This window comes from Leptodactylus fuscus, chromosome 1 (genome assembly GCF_031893055.1).
Source record: "Leptodactylus fuscus isolate aLepFus1 chromosome 1, aLepFus1.hap2, whole genome shotgun sequence".
Classification (NCBI taxonomy): Eukaryota; Metazoa; Chordata; class Amphibia; order Anura; family Leptodactylidae; genus Leptodactylus; species Leptodactylus fuscus.
In genome coordinates this window covers 226,474,160-226,480,159 of record NC_134265.1, presented here as the reverse complement: position 1 = coordinate 226,480,159, position 6,000 = coordinate 226,474,160, and positions in this window count along the sequence as shown.

The window sequence follows — 6,000 nt, the reverse complement described above, 5'->3', positions numbered from 1 at the left end:
GACGTATAAAAAAGTTATGGCTGTCAGAATATGGCGACTTTTACAAAAAAAATTTTTTAACACTGCAGAAATTAAATACAGCAGCTACTGGAAAATTTAAAAAATTAAAATGGTCAGAGTTTTTGGGTGCAGTAGTTGCAGTAGACCGGGCACTTTCAGACACAGAGATACCTAATGCGTTTGTGTTTCAAAGTAATTCTCTACTTGTATATGTATTCTAGGGAAAGGAGTGATTTAGACCTTTTATTTAAGTTATTTTTTTTCATTTTTTTTTTTTTTTAAAGCTTCATTTTTTTCCACTATTTTATGGGAGATTCTATACATTTATACATTACTATTGCAGCTGGTCATAGACAACCCCCACCCAAACAAAAAATATATATATATTTTTTTTTTTTGCTTGACTCGAGTATAAGCCGAGGAGGGCTTTTTCAGCACAAAAACTGTGCTGAAAATTTCGGCTTATACTCGAGTATATACGTGTTAACGTGTTCAAAGAAAAACCCGTTTGCTTACAATGCTTGTTTGTAATTTTTTTGTACCTAAACTAGTCCAGGACAGGGCCGTTCTGAAGACAAACCGAGCGGCCCTATCCTGTTCTGGTTTGGACCTCTGCATCTGAGTGCAGACGGCATGATCACACCGCCTGCGCTCACATTCAGACGTTTTTTTTCCAGGTGAAGAGGAGGTGGCGCAGGAGCAGCAGTGGCAAGGAATCACAAAAGTAGGTAAGTAAATACTTTTGTTTGTTTTTTTTATTTAATAGGCTGTTACCTGCTGGAGTATCCCCAGCAGGAAGCGGCCTATTTACCTGGCAGCCCCCTGCTTCCCCTTCTGCTATAGGACGCGGGAGCCTGCTAGGAGTAACATCTGATCCCGGAGAGGTAAGTAACACTGTTTATTATTTTTCTTCACCTGCACTGGGTCTCTGATTATTATACTCCAGTGTCTAAAAAGACCCCCAAGTATAATAATAGTTCAGGGGTGGGCCACTATGTGGCATAATAGAGTTGGGTGGGCAACTGTGGGGCATAATAGAGGTTGCAGCGTAGAGAAGTGAGGTGTCAAAGATCAGGGCCAGCGTCAGCGCACGGCATAGTCGGGCAAGTGCCGGGGCCCACAGAGCCTCTGGGGGCCCCCCGGCACTTGCCCGCCCCAGCACTTGCCTGTCACGATTTCAGCTCATCGGCGTGCGTCCGCCGATGAGCTGAATACGTAGGCAATTAAAGCAGGAGCTGTGAGTTCAACTCCTGCTTTAAAGCTCTGGCCCGGCTTGCGTGTGTAGGCGCGATGACGTCATCACATCACGCCTACACACGCAAGCCGGGCCGCAGCTAAGCAGGAGCTGAACTCACAGCTCCTGCTTTAATCGCGTATGTGACTGGAGTGAGAGAGGAGCGTCGGGGGAACGATGGAAGGTGAGTGTAAATGTTTGTTTTGTATTAAATATAAAGGTGGAACATAATGAAGGGGGCCCATGAAACTGGGGGGCAAATGAAGGGGAGGGGGGGACGGCATGACATTGGGGAAGATGAAGGGGGTGGGGAGAGAACGGCATGAAACTGGGGACAGAGATGGAGGGGGCCCAATGAAACTGGGGGGCAAATGAAGGGGAGGGGGGGAACGTCATGACACTGGGGCAGATGGGGGGGTGGAACAGCATGACACTGGGGACAGAGATGGAGGGGGCCCAATGAAACTGAGGGGGCAAATGAAGGGGAGGGGTGGAACAGCATGACACTAGGGCAGAGACGGGGGACATGAAACTGTGGGCAGATGAAGGGGAGAACGTGATGAAACTGGGGACAGAGATGGAGGGGGGACATGAAACTGGGGGCAGAGGAAGGGTGTATATGAAACTGGGGGAGAGATGGAGGGGGGCATATAATTTACGGGTGACTGTAGGAGGATTGTACTGTGTGGGAGCACATGATAAATGAATGAGAATGGGTGGAATCAACAAAAGTGGGTGGAGCCAAATTTGCCGCGGTGCGCAGAGCGCGCCGTACATTTTGCCCCTCTTTCTACTCTTTAAAAATTGGGAGGTATGGCGTTGGTGACGCCACACTCCTGTATGACGTCACTCGCTTCATCTGCGACGCAGTGTCTCGACTCCCCCGCCTAATTCACAAGGGGGCCCACTGAGGCTCTGTCGCCCAAGGGCCCATAAAAACCTGGAGCCGGCCCTGTCAAAGATGTCCATGTTACAAACTTTACAGAGTCAAGTAACAGCTGGAAGAAGTGTTCATGGCGTCCAAAGGGAAGATGTCTGGAAATGAGGGAGCCTGGAAATGTGGGAAGACATCTACTGTAAGTAACAAAGTATTACTACACTTTATTCACTTTAATGTTACCTCTAGAACACACCACTCCCCCTTCCCCCCCTGGGCTGACTGATGCAGACGATCAAAAGAAAAATCATACCCCGCCATCCCCAGTCTTCAGTCCGGGGGGCGTCGTTTGATCGTCCGCCTCAGGCAGCAGAGAGGCTAGGTTCACCACTGTGTACAGTGTAATATGTCATTTACTTTGGTCTCATATTTGTCGCCAGTGGATAGAGGTGTATTTTAGGAAATAATTGCTATGAGATGGTATTTTGGTGGTGGTGGTGGTGGTGGTGGTGGGGGGAATGAAGAAGGACTCTGCAGAAAAATCTAAAAGTGTTACATGTGGATTTGTCACAGAGTTTGTTGCAGCTTTGTGACAATTGATTTTACTCATTCCAAATGATGAAATTTACAATAAAATAAATAAATTGATACACTGTAGTCTTATAATCCACATCATGAGTTAATTTTCTCTGCAGATTTTTCTATGGTGTGCCAATTAATACAACACTAATATGATGCAGATTTTGTGCCTGTTTGAGAACATGACTGAACATGTCCAAACAGAAATATTGCCTTTGCTACACAGCTGACCAATCAGAGGTTAACTAAGAAGAATATGTTGTCCACAGTGACCAATCAGAGCTCAGCTACTAAGAACATCTTCAACTGTTAGGTCATGATGTGATGTCATAATGCCATAACTTGTATTCTGCACACACAGTGCACCTGCTACAGTCTTGTCCTGTTGGCACAGAGATGCGCACCATTCAGATGCAGCTCCTGTGACCCATACACATTTACATGCACATACCTCCCAATCGTCCTGCATTTGGCGGGACGATCACGCTTTCATACCCCTGTCCCGTGGTCCCATGCAAGTCCCTGCATGTCCTGTTAATGTTTTACTGAACAATCGTTTTTCCGATCACCGCCTGCTTTTATAATAGATAAAAGGCTGTGGTGATCGGAGGAACGCTTCACTATGGTACAAGGACCTTTGTGTGACAACACATGTCACGTGACTAGGTGGGAGTGCAGTGAAGAGATGAAGAGATGCATGTAAGGTACTGAGAGGGGAGGGGGATGCAGAGTGGAGAGAGAGAGTGTGTGTGTGTGTGTGTGTGTGTGTCTGTCTGTCTGTGTGTCATTATACAGAGGGCAGAGATGGAGGGGGGGCATGAAACTGGGGGCAGATGAAAGGGGATATGAAACTGAGGGAGAAATGGAGGGAGGAGATGAAACCGGGGGCAGAGATGGAGGAGGGGACATGTAATGGAGCAGATGAAGAGGGGCACTTAAACTGGGGGACATTAAACTGGGGACAACTGGAGGGGAGCATTAAACCGTGGGAGTAGCTGGAGGGGGACCTATCTGCCTCTAGTTGCTCCCAGTGTAATGCCCCACTTCATTTGCCATTAATTTAGTGTCTCCCTCCAACTACCCCCATTGCTAATGTCCCCCTCCAGCTGTCCCAGTTTCATGTTTAAACTGGGGCACCAGGAGATGGGCTTAATACTGTGGGGCAGTTGGAAAGGAACATTACAATGTGGAGACATATAATGTACGGGTGACTGTAGGAGGATTATACTGTGTCGGGGAACATAAAAAATGAATGAGAATGGGTGGAGTCAACATAGAAGTGTCCGGAGCTAAATTTTCCAAGGCGCGCTATGCGCGCCAATCATTTTGTCCCTCTTTCTGTTGTTCAAAAGTTGGGAGGTATGCATTTAAGAGTAGCTGAGAGACCCCAAAATACACTTTGGAGAGCAAGGTAAGAAAACTAAAGAATCAGAAAAAGGTCAAGGGATGTAACTAAGTGGGGCTGTCAGTTCAGAATATTTAGATAGAGGTTTAAGTAAGAGGAATTCATCTTTAGCCCAGGTGCACGAATGCTTAGATAAGGGTCTGCAACCACTTCCTCATCATTTGAATCCTACAGATGTGACCACTGGTCATTCACATGGAAAATATGGATAGTGAATCTCCTGATGAGCCATTTTCTTCTAAAGTCTTTAGGGCTGGACCCACAGTCATTACTTCCTTCCTGGTTCTTCGGTGTTTCCATGTTTATGGCTTCAAATTTACCGTCACTAACAATATTGTAACATTTTCTACAGAATGTCAAAAGTGCGGAAATGCAGCTTTTTTTCTTGCAGATTATGCTGCTGTTTTTTTGAGCCAAAGGCAGGAGTGGATTGAGCAGAAGAGAGAAATATAAGAGCTTGCTATATATTTCCCATTCCTTTTGTAGCCATTCTAGCCTAAGAGTATAGGAAAATGTCCCTGTATTACAGCAACCAATCAGAATCCAGCTTTACTTTTTCAAGGTAGGTTTTTAGATAAAGCAGTGGTTTGACTGGTTGCTATGACAACTCTGGAACTCTTTGCTACAACAGTGTGACATCATAGACGGACGTGGTTCCGAACACAACCATTATAGTAGCTGTATATAATGGATTTATAATAATATAACCATTCTTGTATATAGTAACATACAAAATTATAACAAACTAAAAGTAAAATTGTAACCTGTAATTATGTATTTCAGTTAATCACACTGGCACAACCAGTTAATCACAAGGATAGGATGACAATAAAGTCAGTAATAAGACAGAAGAGACATACACTAGTAGACAAAAACACCAAAGAATGAAAGACAACAGAAAGTGACCTACCGTATGTACTTGAGTATAAGCCGACCCGAATATAAGCCGACCCCCCTAATTTTACCACAAAAAATTGGGAAAACTTATTGACTCGAGTATAAGCCTAGGGGGGGAAATGCAGCAGCTGCTGGAAAATTTAAAAAATTAAAATGGTCGAGTTCTTGGGTGCAGTAGATACTGGGGAAGGGGAGGGGGTGTTTTGGTTGTCTGTCTGCCCCTTCCCTGAGCTTGAGGACTGGGTTTTTTACCCCCAGTTGGAATTTAGCCTGGCTGAATATAGCGTATCTGCAGTGCTCCTATTAACCCCTTCCCGACGGAATAGGAGCACTGCAGATATCCTATATTCAGTAGACCGGGCACTTTCAGACACAGGGATATCTAATGTGTATGTGTGTCAGAGTCATTTTCTACTTTGAGGGCAGGTTCACACTAGCGCCCAATCTCCGTTATGCATAACGGTTTCGCCATGGGCAGCAGAAGACACTCACCAACAGACACTGAATGTCGGTTTCTGTCCTCTCCCGACAGAAAACGGAAACCTGCATAACTGAGATCAGGTGCTGGTGTGAACCCGCCTTTATATGAATTATAGGGAAAGGAGTGATTTAGAACTTTTATTTATTTAATTTTTTATTAGATATTTTTTTTTTAAACTTTTTTTTTTTTTTAACAATTTTTTAGCCCCCCCTGGGGGATTTGAACCTGCAGTCATTTGATTGCAAGTCCCATAGACGGCAATACAAGTGTATTGCCGTCTATGGGAGATTCTCTACATTACTATTACGGCTGATCATAGACCAGCCGTAATAGTACTATAGCGATGACAGGTCTGGGAGCCTTCAGTAGGCTCCCAGCTGTCATCGGAACAGGTCGGCTCCTGCGAGTTCGCTGCACAGGAGCCGGCCTGCATCTTTAAAGGTATGGGGCAGGCAGAAGGGGGGAGGACATCTCCGGAGGGGGGGAGGACATCTCCGGAGGGCACCTCCGCTATAACGCTTACAGCG